This window comes from Temnothorax longispinosus, chromosome 8 (genome assembly GCF_030848805.1).
Source record: "Temnothorax longispinosus isolate EJ_2023e chromosome 8, Tlon_JGU_v1, whole genome shotgun sequence".
Taxonomy (NCBI): Eukaryota; Metazoa; Arthropoda; class Insecta; order Hymenoptera; family Formicidae; genus Temnothorax; species Temnothorax longispinosus.
In genome coordinates, this window is record NC_092365.1 from 6,597,305 (window position 1) to 6,614,139 (window position 16,835).

General features: G+C 37.9%; 1 protein-coding gene across 5 annotated transcripts in view; it reads right to left on the reverse strand.

Annotated features, from left to right (window-relative positions):
• Positions 1 to 13,239, reverse strand: part of Prosap (SH3 and multiple ankyrin repeat domains prosap) — a 127,908-nt gene extending 114,669 nt beyond the window's left edge. For all 5 annotated transcript variants that reach the window (XM_071786200.1, XM_071786197.1, XM_071786196.1 and 2 more), the window contains exon 1: positions 12,852 to 13,239. The gene's annotated coding sequence lies outside the window, so the exon portion shown is untranslated. The remainder of the gene's footprint in view (positions 1 to 12,851) is intronic.
• Positions 13,240 to 16,835: the final 3,596 nt, after the last annotated feature.

The following is a 16,835-nucleotide window of genomic DNA, read 5'->3' on the forward strand; positions in this document are numbered from 1 at the left end:
TAAGAGCGAGCATAAGAGATCTCAATAGTGTACCCGTAAATGCACGGCGGGCTCTAAACGACCGACAAAAATTAATATATTCCAATTACGGACGACAATGTTGCAAACCGATGTGCCATGCCCACGGGCGACGTACTCATGGATGCAAGAAAATTCATTTTTGCGCGACTGCTTTCCAACCAATCATACAATAGCCTTGAATCCTTCGAATAATAATTGAAACACGGAGTTAATTTAATCAGCGGCATCATCTTGACTTCGTTATACTTTTTTTTTCACATAAAATATTTTCATTTCTATAAAATATGATATTAAATCAAGAAATCATTATAAAAAATATAGAATTATGAGACACTAACACTGCGTAAACGATATGCGGCTTGAAAAATCTAATTTCCCGCAGATTCGCGGAAGTTTAGAAGCAACCGCGACTTAACTTCTTTAAACTACAATTTGCAGTGGATGCACGTCTCGCAATATTAGCTATAAAGCCTAGGTTCCACTGGTTGGTAGACCCCCAATGCTGTTGCGCTAAGTGCGTGAGATTACGAGAGATTTACATTTAAACAGCATCTAAATCTTTGGCACGGTGTGGGAAAATTGCCCGTCGCGTTCAACGGTAAATCAGTAGCGGGCCTCGACCGAATACCAGAACGTTTATTAATTGTTACGAGCTCTCGTGCTTGAGAAGATCGATGTGTTTCTCTATATATACCAATTATAATAAAAACATTTTACATTTGCAAAAAAATAAAGAATTTCACGGTATCACTTCATACGATAATAAACTACAATGTTTGTGAACTTTTATACAAGTAATTATAAAATTTATAAACAACACATTTATTTATATTTACCATCTCACGTTACGTGTAACAATATTTTATTTGATTCTGTTCATAACATAAATCGGACAGCAGAGAACCACGGGAAATTATTCCCTCCCAACGTAATTCCCTCGCCGCCGTCAGGTGCAATTAGGCGCCGGGTTTCGCCCAACTGTTAGTAGCTGCGAGTCGTGTTATTTGGTCGGCCGGGATACAATTGGATCGCCTTTGAAATTTTCAATAATCGGGGAGGGCGTCGCCCCGAGCGATGAATTCCTGACGACGGCCGAACGAGAGACGGTGGCGGCGGTCGTTTTGATCTTGTTTAGACAGCAGCGCCGACATAAACAACCGGTGAAGGACCCACGCCGAATGGCTATCAGGAGCGGTGATTTATTCAGGGTTATTGTCCTGCACGCGGGGTTTTTGTCCCGAGAATTGCAGCGGATGCACACCGCGCGCGTGGACCCGACGACGCATCCGAAACGGCAAGAACGCACTTGGACCACTCCGCGCGTATACGACATTACTCTCTCGGACCGGCTGCTCTCCGGTGCACCTTTTTCTAACGTGAACCCGCGCATACCGGGTGCGACGGTATTACGCGAATTCCGAGCGAACCGTTAATACCGCTATACACGTCTCGCGACTTGTTTGAAACAATGCTCGCAAGAAAAATGACAATAATGCAACCCGAACTTTTTGACAATCGCATTGGAAAATATCGGTAATATAATTTCGTATTCATAACAGTGATGAAAAAGAGCGACTACTTTAGCTACATCGATATTAAGGCATTATAAACAGTTAATTTATAACTTATATTAACAAAATTTGACATTTTATCGATAATTAATAAAGATTATTATTAAATTTTATTTCAATATTTCAACTCCTTTAATTAATTGTTAATTTACTGTAGAAAATGTATTTTGGTATAGAGAGATTGCAAATTTAATTAAAATTCCGTTTGAGTATAAAACACAATTAAGACTTACAACTTTGAAAACATTTAAAAGGAATATTGTTGATACTATTGATTGAGAATTGTGGAGCAACGGTGACTGCAATCTACTGGGACCTTGATGATCTCATCACCGTTAATTAGCTTAAGCAACGATTAGGCGAAGCGGTTATCATGTTTCGAATGCCGATGTTTGCCATTGTCTTACTTTACGCGAACTACGTATCAATTTTTTTTACTTCTCTCTCACAAAAAAATTAACTTTTACTAATTTGACACCTTTACCACTTGAATTCAAGTTCGGACTTATGATAGTATTGGTATTAAATGCTAATTATTTGCCAATGTGTTAATCTAATCAGAAATTTGAAAAAAATAAATTGGTAATTGAAATATAAGACCTGTATTTATAGATAGTTATTAGAATTTCGTTTCAAAGGTGTATTAGGTAAAATACTTAAAGTTTCATCTTGAGATACAGATTCAATAATTACATTATAATTAGAAGTCAAGCAAAAGCGGAGAAGCGGATCACACACGGATTGTAATCGTAATCGTCATCGGCGATAAACGATTAATTCTGCAAGTACAAGTAAATAAATAAAAAAATAAATATGTTATTTACTCCACACAATACCTATCATCCAATGTCTCCCAAACTTCCTTATTCTCTCCTGTTCCGCTGTCGCAGTTTCTTCACGTCATTTACACAATACTCATTTGCAAAAACATAATTGATTACAATCGCGTACACATCAATCATAACAAGACGACGATTGTGCGCTTTACACGGCACTTCCGATCTTTATTGCACACGATACGCACTTTACTCTTTTATCTCTTTGGGGAAAATAACACGAAATATCTTTTTCCTATAAATAACCGTCATAATACACTCATGGGTCATAAATCGCAGAAGTTATCACTTGCGCGGTCTCACAGTTACTAATCAACTGTAAGAAATGATCGCTTTTAGCGTCTCGTCTTGACTCGATCATTTAGCGTTTCGAAAGGTAATACGACACACGAAATTGCTCGAGCCGCTATCGTTGCCGCTTTGAGTCTCGCCACACCGCACGAATGATAACAATGTGACCGCGCGTAAACAGTAGCGCGTCGAACGAAGCAAAAACGAAGGTCGAACACCAGCAGCCCCGCGTGCTAGTCAATTCGAGGAAATGTAACATTATAAGATAACACTGTATACTAGATATATTATATTCCATGTATTTCACGTAAATTTCGATAAACTATAATTATAATTCTCATTATCGCTTATTATTATTGCAATCTTAGAAGAGAAAGAAAACTGGTCAGTTTTCATATTAGAATAAATTAAGTATAATACGAGATTTGACCAGTTTTCTTTCCCTTCTAAGATTGTAATAAAAATAAGTAGTAATCAGAAAGTTGAAACAATTGTTCCTTCATCCCTATTAAGCTAGACCCTCACTATCGCAAATCAAGTTCGGACCTAAAATTTTAGTGCTATTTGTGCACTAATTTGTTGCCTCGTTTGTTGCTCTAATCCCAATTGTGTTGCTCAAACCGTTTAACAGGAAATCGCATTCAAAATGGGTGGGGCTAGGAAATACTCAAGTAAGAGTCTGGCCATTGATCGACTGTATGCTAGTGATTGGTGTTGACAAACCATGGCAGAACCAATTCAAAATATAAAAACAAAAGCGTCAAAACAAACTCAGCCTATATTTTGTTATGATTTGTCATACAGAACATGTCGTGACGTGTATATAGGTATCTAATATATAAACTCTATATGGCTGCGGTCCGATTTACGCTCACAGCGCTGTAAGCAACTTCTGTCTAGGTTGCGATCGAATATCAAATGAAGATAGAGCGATGCTTTCAGCGCTGTGAGCGTGAATCGGACCGCAGCCTATATAGAGTGCGTTGGTTTTAAACGCAGCCATCATTATTTGTCAAATTGGCCAGACTCTTATTTGAAGTCTCTAGGTGGGGCCAGCTTAACCCTTCGCAGAACAAGTGGGGCTTTAAAGACCCGGTCGATATTTCAGTTTTGAATTTTTCGGAGACTTTACGGACTCATAAAAAAAACCTAAACAAGAATCAGGCCTATATAACAGTAGGCGGAAGTGGAGGACATTGATACAGCGAGAAACATCTAAAAAAGTCACGTATCCATGCATAGATGACGTTATGATACACGAATAACCTAACCAAATTTCGTACGCAAGCTTATAACTTGTAAAAAAATTAATTAAAATATTTAAAAAATATGTATGTTGATAATTATTAATTCTAAGATAAAGTACAAAATGTGTTAATTTTTTTATTTTTGAGAATATTTAATTAGTTTTTTTTTTAAGTTTATTTGACTGATTAAACCTGCAATACTTAAGAAGTTGCAATACTTTAGAAGAGTTTAACAATAATTATTCTATGTGATAAGATAAATTACTTTTGTGTTCAAATGTTTTTCAAAGATGTGATTTGAGTTATTTTGTATTTCTAATTATTAGAGTACTACATGAGTGATTAAAAAACAGATTCTTGTATTTTTATTTTCGAAATAATTGTTAATTCCGTATAAATAAATCTCTATATACAATAAACATAGCTTGTTTTAATAATAATCCAATTTATTTCTGAATAATATTAATATAGATCACTGAGAATCAAAGTGCCCCATGCCTGTATCATTGTACCCCGCATATGAGGCACATTGATTATACGAATTTCATTTCTTACAAAAAATGTTATAACATTTCTTATTATTAACCTACAGCAAAAAGGCAATCAAAACATGTAAGTAGAAGGACAAGCCTTTAAATTTAACCTATTACATTTATCTTAATCTATCTGCAAATTTATTTATTTAACTCTTGAAAAAAATCGTATCAATGTCCCCGACTTCCCCCTATAAATAAATTGTTAAAACCTTCGAAAGTATACTTGAATTGAATTTTTTCAGATTTTTTATGGCACTATTACAGCTTGAAAATCTTAACTGGCCTAAAAGACCAACATGTTCGACGGAAGCAGCAAAATTACACGTTTTGCGAAGGGTTAATGGCAAACTTAATGGCAAGCCCCTCTCCCATACCGACAAAAATATAAAAAGAATAGTCATAAGTCATATAAAAAATCAAATATACCAGAATTTGTTGTTATTTTGTTTCTCTAACAAGGGAATTTCGCAAACCTGAAAATTCTGATTTTGATGAAACTTTACACACATGTAAGGTGCGGGGGGAGGGGTAAATAGACGCATTTAGAAATTTTTAGTTGCGGCCAACTAATAATATACGGGCAACGTACAATCGAAATATACCAAAATCCAAATTTGTTGCTAACTCCTACATGTGGAAAGTAATTACAGTTTATGTCGGCCGTTCGCGCCGCGCTGCATGACCACTCTTTATATTTTATTCAATATATGGGGAGGGGGCAGTTTTTAATAGTATAAGCTGCTGGCCCCACTCACTTTGAACGCGATTTCAACTTGATCGTGGTGGAGTCCAGCTTAATGTTGGTTGTTCCTTCCTTTAACGCACTATCATTGTCAAAGCCTTCTGCTTTAGCAAGCAGGGAAGATGATTTTTACTGTATGAAAGATGATTAAAAGCATGATTACTCTCAATGGATTGTTGCCCTTTCTTTCTTTGCGAGAGATGGCGAACGAATAAAAACTATCGATTCTTGGTCGGATTTGAACTCGGATCTTCGCGGCACTTTTAGAGCAGCGCACATCTCTCTGCGCCACGATCGCCACAGATATATGACAGCATATTAGAAGCTTAATACTATATTGTTATTTAAATTTTAATTTAAACACATTGCAATTGAAAAGATATTACACATATGTTTATAGAATTTTTAATTGTTGCGCGTATATTATTTAATCTATTTTTAATAAAAATTTGAATAGTTGATATTAATTAATTATTTCGAATATTACATTCTGCGTAATTTCAAATAAACCTCGATGTATCATAGCCGCGCGTTCGCATTTCGTTTTACGTTGTTTAACAATTTCTTCTTTCAAATCATTCCTGAATCGCGTTTAAATGATGTTTTTCTTGATTTAATATTCAACTAAGATTTAAAAATTATTTATACGTAGATATCTAGATATCTATATGTACAATCAAACAGAATTCAGGCAGTGTTTTAAGGGAAATCTTATCCGAGTTTTTCTTTAGTAAATTACAAATATAATATTACGAATATAAAATTGATCCTCAAAATCAAATTGAACAACATGAAAACTATTTCAGGCGAATTCTTAAGTAGAAACGCGGCTACAAATACATTTAAGATTCATTTATTTAACCGGATCACGTTTCAAAACTGATTTCAGCCGGAGTTTCTCAGCAGAGACATGATTATAAATCGTCGCTGCACGGCGGCCGAAACTGCACAAAATTTACGACTCACTACGTGCTAAAGCTGTAATGATAAACTTTTGATTCCGACAAAGCTTTTGACATAAATCAATGAGGCGCGATAGTATAAGAATAGGGAGGTAAGAAATAAAGTTGTCATTCCGATATTTATATGATCGTTACGCACGCCCACGAAGATATTGATAGTGGCGCGATAAATCTAAAGGCGCAGGATTGTAGGAGATCGATTAATACGCCGAATCGCAATGAAAATAAAATAACAATGTGAAGAACGCGGAGATCTTTCGCTCGAATAAAGCAATGATAAATTTGAATTCTTGGCCATTATAGCTCGACCAATTAATTTTAGCGGAGTAGTGAAAACAGCGATCGTATATATCGAGTGGAATATGTGCGACAAGCTCGCTTAGCTGTACGAACATATCGCGAATAACTGATAGAATCTACAAACGCGCGAGGAGGATAGGCCATTGAATGCAATAGGCTTCCTCGGGGTCGGTCACTATCGACTTTTACATCTTTCGAATACGCACAAGGCTTCGGAGAGTCAACCCCCGAAGGATAACAAAGGCGGGATCGATGGGGCACGCGACTATTAATATGGGACTGTTCCATGGCTTATCTGCGGATCTTTCTTATGGCAAGACTGACGTTTTAATATTCGCAACAACTCAACTATATTCCCGTCAAAATTATATATATATATATATATATATACATATGTGTATATATAGATGTAAAAAATATATTATTTAATTTAATATTATAAATAGTGCAAACTCTTAATTCTTCTCTTGATTTCGATCCTTAGTTAAAGCATAGAGTTTGTATAGAATTAAACACACCGCGACGACTAATTATATTGTCGGTAACTTTCGGGAAATCGACAACGCGGTTCTCACGGTTCGTTAGAGACCTAGCGGAAGTTCTCGTCTCTCGTTACGAGAAATTCGGCGGAAAGGATCGAGGAAAGGATGGTAGAGAACCCTGACCAGAACGGCGCGGCGTCGTCGGTCGCGTCGCCGTGGCGGCGGTGGCAGTGCGGCGCGGCGGTGGCGGCAGCGTCGGCGACGCCTATATTGATTTTGGGACCCCGAGGAAAGCGTGTGGCGGACACGAGACGAAGGGGCGTAGCGAACGAATTTCTCTCTGTCAGAATGCGGCAAGGATAACTGAACAGCGTAGAAAGTTCGCGGTATCAAAAGCGATGCGTCTTACGAACGTAAAGTGGCAACGACGTATCGTTTCGAGTGCGGCGTTGTAATACCTTGTGGCATGCGCTGCAGCAACCGCTGTCGGTCGTTAACCGTATATATACATGATTAAAGATTTAAATCCCGCCGGTGATGGCATTGCCACGGCGCATCAATCGTCAAGAAGTCAATCTACTGCGAACAATCTTTATTTACATATTCATAAGCCGCGATGCGAAAATCTAGAGGCTTATGCGTTTACGTATCCACAGAATTAATAAAGTTGCAACTCTCTGAAATACAAACGTTAAAACATGCCGAGATAATCAATTTCTAGTAATTTATTTCTACCTTCATATAATCTCGTTAACAATATCTAACATAAATTCTCAATAACCTTAGAAAGCTCAAATAATTAGAAATCAATAAATAAAAGGAAAGAGCACAGAGCCATAACAAAATGTTCGGGTCGTAAATTCTTAATGCAACGAATACTAGTCTACATTATTGATATCGATCTTAATATACAATCCCTGGCTATATTATCAGACGTACCTTAACTTTTTACAACTCATTGACTTCCCAGCACCAGCTTTATGATAACGTTCATCTATCAAACTATTGTTCTATTAGAATATAGTCATTTGTTTATGACGTATTAAAAAAATGTGTAGAAACAGGTAAAGAGAGAAGTGGAAAAGGAAATAACTCGGGAAATAATTACCACAAAAACTCAGCCGATTGATAATAATTTATGTCTAGATCGGTCTAGATTCATCACTCACAGATGCAGGAAGCAGAACAAGCATGCATTAATAGTACCGTATGCCAAGGCGAATCAAAACTTTAATAATCGTCAAAGGTGGCATAATTAAATATTAAAAATATGTGTATTTTATGACTGCCTAAATAGTTAACAAGAATAAATAAATACACTCTCTAAATCTGAATCAGTGAATAGTCACTGATATCAGTGACTCATTGATTCAGCAGTACTATTCACTGATTCAGATTTAGAAAGCATGATTATTACTATCAAATCTGTGTGTTTTATTATTCACCATTCCAAGATATTAAGTATTTTTTTAGGCATGTAAATATACAAATAGCTTTTTTCTCCTCCCAACCTGAATTCTATTGAAAAAAGTAAGGTGCGTCTAATAATATGGCCAGGGACTGTATATATATGTGCCAATGAGAAATATTCAAATTTTATTTTATTTGTATTTACTTAATTTTTTACACCATTAATATACAATCGAGAGATGCAAACGAGGTATAATCATTTCCTAACATATTAATAGATCTCTAACGTAAAGAATTCTACACTGAGAAAAAAAATCGTAGATTCAAAGAAATATTATTTGATTCAACTAAATGCAGCGGTCACGGGCTGTCAAGCTAACATTTGTTAATTCAAAAAATATTATATTTAAATAGATTCAGAATTTCTTGATATTACTCACGTATATTTGATTTAAATATATTAATATTTGCATTAAACAAATCACTACAACTAATCGAGTTTAGTCTTTACAACATTTTTTTCTCAGTGTATGTATGCGGAAAAAAAGCGAAAGTCCATTAACTCGGCGCGCGCGACTCGAAAAAATTAGTTGTATGTTAATATTTGCTTGAAAGCACGGGAGGGAGTATATAATTACCGGAGAAAAAAAAACGTTTCAATGAAATTCAAAAACGAGAAAAAGTAATGAAGAACTCGTTACGCAATCAGCGGCAAGCTCTAAGAAATTACGTTTTCAATGAACGTCCGTCTGTCCCGTTAAAATGTTTGATGAAAGACTTCGTAATATACGGCAAAAAACTCATCGAGGCATTGCGTTCCTTCTCGCTATTTAAACGGGAAACGGGAAGGAAATACGCGCGTTTGTTTTTGCGCATCTGTAACAATAAATCACGTTCAAGCAACACAATGTTATGAGTATTATACACGTAATTTCGCGAATGACACGTTTAAATATGTTTCATGTCTCTTCGTACTTTATTGTATTATATAAATGTTGATTATATGAATTAAATATGTAGGTAGGTCGGATTTCTGTACGCGTGCTGGAACAAATTTCTTTGCGATGCAAATACTTGTGCAACCGCAATTAATTTTTATCGTTCCGTTGTCAAGGATATCATATCGCGAAGGAGACATTCACAAGCATCGAGAGCAGAATCAAGTCTCTGCGACAATATATTTAATAGATAGTATCCTTACAATTACGACAGATTTCTTGCGATGTTTTTACATAAAACGAACAAAATGACAGTAAAATATTGTTATAAAAGTAATTAAGAAAAAATGTGTTATAAAATTGTGTAATAATCACGCGGTGCAGGCTTCTGGCATTCCTGCAAAATTAATGTCGCAAGATAAAGTTATAAAAAGCCGGATGTGACGAGCGAAATTAGCGTAACCTCTAACACTATCAGCCGATATAATTGTCGGAAACAGCATGATTCACAGACGTTTGCTCAATGCCGTCCTAATGTAATGCGGTGACAATTGGTCGCATAGTCGTGCAAGTGTATTATCAGCGTTCTTATCTCACATTGTCTTTAAATGGTATTTACCTGTCATGTGCGTGTACAATATACGATGTCCGTACTTCGCAGATACGCAATAAACTTCGTAGTAATATATAGTAATACATAGACTTGACTGGACTTGAGAACGATCGTGAAAAGAAGCAATCATGTTAAAATTTTCACAGGCAATTAAAAATCAAATAATAATAGTTCCATAATAGTTCTTACTTCTTGGCTATATATATATATTCAATTATTTTGACATTATTTAAAAAATACGGGTCAAATATAATTTTAATCGTGAAAAACTCAGTCTAATGTCCATTTTTACCAATGCAGATTAACTTTTTAATCTCGGTTGAGATTATCCTTCTCTAATTTTAAAAATTAGAGAAAAAGAAAAAGCAACTTAAACCGAGATTAAAGTTGATCCGCATTGGTAGAAATAAACACGAATATAGAAGAAATATAAGTTTAAGATGAGTAGCGATTGCGAGTCTATTTTTACCTTCCCCTAATGACCCGGATTTTTTCCATTATCTTTTCCCCGCAAAGACAATGGCTCGGAAACGCATGTGCACACAGGTTAACGATAATCGTTCTCGGTACAATGAAGATCTTCGCGATATACGACGAGACCGAATCCTATTTACCTGTGCATCGAAAAACATAGTAAAAATGCAATTTTACCGCCTACGTAGGATACGATAGAGACGACGAGGAGGCTTATTTGGACTCTCGGTTCTATATTTACATCGACGACGAAACAATAGAGGAACACGCGTCCTTGCACGCGAGATAATAAAGAGTCCTGTGGTATTATACGATTACGTTATACATCCGTTTTGCGTTCGCGTGGAAAATTGAATGGAGTGAATTATACATTTTCCGTAAGCGCCAATTAGCGTGTCGCGAAGAATAAATGTCACGGTAACGGAAAACGTTCGCGAAATCACGTTCACGCGGAATGTTTAACGCGACAGTATAAAGAAACGGTATTACGCGCGTTCGCAAGAGCCATTTATTGATTATTTACGTCGATGCCTCGCGACGTTTCTGCAAACGACGGCAAATTGCACACGTTTGTTAACATTCGTGCCCGTCAAAGACGATCGTGTCATAACGTATTACGTATTACGTATCATGTGCCGCGTGATTGCGATCAATAAATCGTTACACCTTATCCTAATTTTACTCGTAAGAAACTGACCAATCACAGTCGATTATTCACCTCAAATTCGACTGCAATTGGTCTATCAATTTCTTACGACTTACGACGCTACGATACGACCAATGTAGAACCGGCCTTAAGGTCTATCCAGACAAACTTGCATAGGTGCATAACCATATGCATAAAGAAACGGATTGGTCTATTTCCTTATGCACATGCATATGGACCAATCAATTCTCTTATGCTTTATCCACAAAAACTTGCATAAGCCGATAAACATAAGCATAAGAGAATTGATTGGTCCATATGCATGTGCATAAGGAAATAGACCAATCCGTTTCTTTATGCATATGGTTATGCACCTATGCAAGTTTGTCTGGATAGACCTTTACACAGAGGTCTCAAGCCCCTTGCACAATGCTAGACAACAGGCAACGGCAATAGGAACAGGAAATAACAAAAAAATCGTTAATTATGACCTAAAAAATTCGAATGCTATGATTGGTTGGCAACAGGCAATAGGCACAGAATTTCCAACGTGATGGAAACTCTGTGTCTATTGCCTGTGTCACTGTTTATTCTGCATTTATACATGATTTCTGATTTCTATTCCTTGTTCCTATTGCCTGTTGTCTGACATTGTGCAAGGGGCTTCAAGTGTAGCACCTGGTCACAATTCTATTTTTGTCATTACGCAGAGTCATAAAGAATCTAACGTGGAAACAACTAGAAGCTTTTAGAGAACCTTTCGAGAGACGGTTCTTCAAATACTCCACGGGCGAGGACCTCGAAGAATTTCTGGATTCACATGAACCCGTGGCGAATTATCGTCGGCAAGTGTAAGGACGCTCTCCCCCGAGAGTACTTAACTTCGCGCGATCGGGCAACCTTCGACGACGCGCGTTACGTAAGCGATGCGGATGCTTACGTGCGAAAACCTGTTGTCGAACGCGCGTCCAGGGAAAACATCGCACGTGTGTGCGCTTGCCTTTCTAGAAAACGCGGCCACGCTCTTCGCGAAGAAATTCGCGTTTTACCATGCGAAGGAGTTATCCCGCCGAGCGAGACCGCGCGGACCGTGGCGTGGCGTTTTGCGATTTCCGAGGTGATAAATCTCGTTTTCATCGCGGTAAATAGCAAATCGGGACGCTCTAAGTAATCCTAACAACATTCCACGTTCGATCCTCGATCCGAATTGCGGTATCAGACGTCGGATAGATGGAGCGATTGAAGGAGTTTTAAGCCTAAAATATGCAATGTATATCAGGATTTATGCCTTCGCGGAAAATTACTTCCCCATTATTCCGCATTTAACACGCATACATTTGTCCAATCGTGTCGCCAAATGTATGTATGCACAAGAATATACAGATATTTAGAAATAATTCGATCGCAAACAACCGCAGGCAATTTTCGCGATTTGCTAAAAATTTGTTTATGGAGTGAAGACAGGTGTCAGAGCGACGATTCTACGTCAATCTAATCGAGCTACGAATTTCCTGTCAAGCGGACATCTTCGAACATAACTCCACATTGTAGCCGAGCGCTCGGAAGAGTGCGTCAAGGATCGCCCGCAGTGCGTGCGCTCGAAATCAATTTCGTCGCGCCATCGTCCGCGCAGGACGTCGTCGCGTCGTCGGCTCGATAAGAGCCACCAGGCTGTAACAGTCGTTCTCGCCGAGGTGGATTTGACAGCTGGGAGAGGCGCGCTCCGATATCGCACGCTCACGAGAGAACATACGAGGGATCAACATTCGCGGCGGTACTCACCACAGCCGGGGAAACTGGACCGCGTCTCGGGGCAGCTTGGGGGTTGGGGTTACTCCGTTTTCCCCGATTCCTCCCTCGTGGAGCGAGGCACCACTCCGTTTAAGTCCGGCGACACTTTATCAGGCGGTCGAACACAACACAACAGATCCGCAGGCACTTTATCACGAGCGACGCGGACGGCGGGGACGGACGGGGGGGGGGGGGGGCACGTACGACGGCGTGGCGTGGCGCGGCGCGGCGGCGTGGCGTTTTGACGTTTATCCGAACGACGCGGATGGCGAACGGGGAGACGACGCGGACCGGTGACGGCGGACGGGCGAGCGACGGACGGGACGACGACGCGTCCCCACAGGCTGAACTCACGCTCCCGACTGATCTCGCCCGCGCGCGCGCGACTCGGGCGATCCCGACCACGACGCCGCTCGTGGAAGCCGACCGAACCGCGCGCTCCGCTGCGGCGAACGTTGAATTTCGATCGGCGCGTGCTTCGCTACGCACCGTGCGTAAACGCACAGCTGGAGCTGTGGCTGGAGCGAGCGAGCGCCTTGCGACGAGCGGAAGGGAAAAAAATAAACAATCACGCGAGAAGCTTCTCTCTCTCTCTCTCTCTCTCTCTCTCTCCTCTCTCTCTCTCTCTCTCCTCTCTCTCTCTCTCTCTCTCTCTCTCTCTCTCTCTCCTCTCTCTCTCTCTCTCTCTCTCTCTCTCTCTCTCTCTCTCTCTCTCTCTCTCTCTCTCTCTCTCTCTCTCTCTCTCTCTCTCTCTCTCTCTCTCTCTCTCTCTCTCTCTCTCTCTTTCCTCGCTCGTCTCTCCCCAGCTCGCAAATGACTCCCACGATGCGTACGAACAACCCCTCTTGTATGTACGATACGACGGAGTCGTATCGTTATCTCAATGAGAATTCTTCGTAGCACCATTTTCCGACGCGCCGCCGCGCGCCCGCACGCGCGCGAGGGGTCCCGCTGAAAAAATGCCGTAATATAGCCGTTTGCCGCGCACGTCGCGTACGAGCTTTGAGATTTGATACTTTCCGAGAATCGCGCCGGTGCCGCGCATGTGTTGCGAACTGCCGCGGGATGAAGGTAAACCTCTCTTTGCGAGAGAGAGAGTGGGGAATGTTCGAGTGACAAAAATCGTCGAGAATGGCGGTGCGAGGAAATTTTCATTAAAATCACGATGCAAATGACGTGCGACGAACCGATAAACTTTGCTCAAAACGTAAAGGAACTTGCGAACTTCGACATTTCGACGGGATATTAATAAATTCGTGCGGTAACAAGTGTTTTTATTTTTTCGAAATCGTAATAAAAGATTGAAATATATTTGTTATTCAATATTAAAATAAATTGCGTATATAAGTATATATTCTATATATTTAAAAGTCTTCAATTAAGATTTTTAAAAGGCAAAAGTGTGTTGCAAGATCTGATACGTTTTAATTTTCGTTTTATATTCAGTAAGCGGAGTCTGCGTATGTCTTATACTCAAAGTAAACAACGTTCCTTGCATGTTACGAAAGAGAAAGGGCTCACGTGTGTGTACATTGTTAAATAAGATTCTGTGCGAGAGAGAGGATCCTCGTGTTTCTCACAAATGTTCTAATGGAGCAGGTCTAGCAAGTCTTTATTAACGTGTGTTAATAGAGAAAATCTTGTATTGATGCTTCAGGTACCATATCTTCCAATTAAACATCGAGTTTACATTTCGCTTAAATACATATTCATGCTTTAGCATTGTCGGCAATCCTTTTTCTTTTAGTGTAATAATAATTTTAATAATCCTAACTCTTTTTTTTTTTAATTTCAACGTCAGGTATTGTTTATATTGAATTTAGTACAAACATTTTATAAAAGTACATATTCATTATATTACAAAAATAATATTTAACTTCAATTATCACGAGTACGATCTTTAGAAAATAAATAATAATTCAATAAAAATTTGTATCTTAATTTATATATCGTAAATATATTTAAAAATTAACGGGTATTTCACAGAAATCATTAGAAAAGTATAATTTTATGTAAACTTAAGAATTTTTTTATTTTTATTTAATAAAAAGAATTTAATCTTTTCTTCTTTCTTTTATAATGTGTGTATATATGTATGTGTATATATGCGCATGTTAATAACTTTCTAATTTTAATTGGTTTTTATATGCCTTGTGCCTAGAAAGGATTAAGTACGATGTCGAAATGATTTGACACGCAGAGGCGTCAATATGTACTTATTGTATAAGCGATGGAAAATATTGATATCATCGCTGATTGATCAGTACCTATATGTGACGACTGCAAAATACGAGTATCGACTAATGACGACTAGTGACGACGGGTCGCCGATTTCGAATGTTAAATGTCAACGACCGTGAGAGACAAAAGTCCGGACGTTTAATTTCATCCCGGCGTCGCGTCGTGTCCTTAACTGTAAACGGACGCGACGGAGATGACGTTGAAGAAAGTATCGGGCAAGAAAAGAATGCTCGTACACTTCGCGTTTCCGACATTCTGCGCACCGGTACCATTACCATTACCATTACAATTCTAGGGTATATTCTTTCCCCTGTCCCACCAACCCCTGTCCCCTCTCGCCCATTCCTTCTATCTACAGTAACTGGTAAACCGTGTTTGCAAGTCGGCCGAGTAAATCAGCAATTGGTCGTCTCTCCCAATTACTCTCTCTCTCTGAGTGTCACATTTTCCTATTTATCCCATTTCTTTCCGTAATGAGAGAAAACAGTTTCGAACCATTATGCGATTCGATAGTATTATTTCGCGATAAATGGCTAATATTAGAGAAAATAAATTGATTTAAGAAAGGAAGAAGGAAGTTATTTTTATTTTATTAAATAAAAAATGTATAGCTAGATATATTTATTCATAAAGTATATTGATAAAAATAACTTTTAGCTGTACGTAATATATAAAGCTATATAAAAAATATATCGTTTATCCAGTATTAGAGATAATATGTTTTTTTGTGATATTAATAATAAATTCTAGCTAATATACAAGGAAGTATGTCAATATGTAAAATTGAGGATACTTTTTCTACAATTTATCGAAACGTTCTTTTTAATTAAGATATCATTAATGTGTGTGTTAAAGCTAAACAGTTTTAATAGCTAATTAACTTGACTAATTTTCTCGAATGCGTTAAAATAAAATAGATTTAAAAAATGTTTACGTAATTGTATAAGCTATATAACGAAATTACAGCAAGAAAAGGTATAATGTATCGGTACTTTTTTCGACACTGCGCAAGGAGAGGGTTTCTCCTCGTGAAGCGCGTCGCGTTTAAAAGGCCTTCGAATTTTATGATACCCGACGAAAGAAGAGAACCGTTTGGTGAAACGCGCACCATAAAAGCGAGTTGATTATACCAATTGCTGTATAAGCAATTGTATCAATAACCACGGCTTTTTCGCCGCACCGTCGTCGTCGTAACAGCGCATCTGAAACCGTACTTTGACAATCCGCTCGTTGCAAAAACATTAAGCTATTAACGTATTGTACTGAATTTATTGAATAACATTTAACTGAAGAACATTCACATACATTAAAGTTATAATGAATATCATATAGTTTCAGTATCTTTATTTCCAAATGCAGTTTTTTATGATCTTTAGTATCCTTTTGCAGTTTTTTTTAATAATCTTCAGTAAATAAGATTAAATAGGAAGAAAGTGATATATTTTGGATTTTATTATTTATTCACAGAAATGCAAATCGCAAATAAAGGTATGATTGTCAAAGTATGTTCTTAATAATTATAAAATAAATAGTGGCAGATAAAAACAGCAGATAATATCAATATTTGTAATATGCAAATAAAAAATAAATGATTTTACTCACCAGTCGTTGTATCCTAGCGAAGTACGTTCTCAGCTATATCTGGAAAAAATTTATATAGATGTAATTAGTATTATAATTAGAATATAAAATTATGCATTTTATGTATGCTGATTGTTAAGTATTATTTATTTT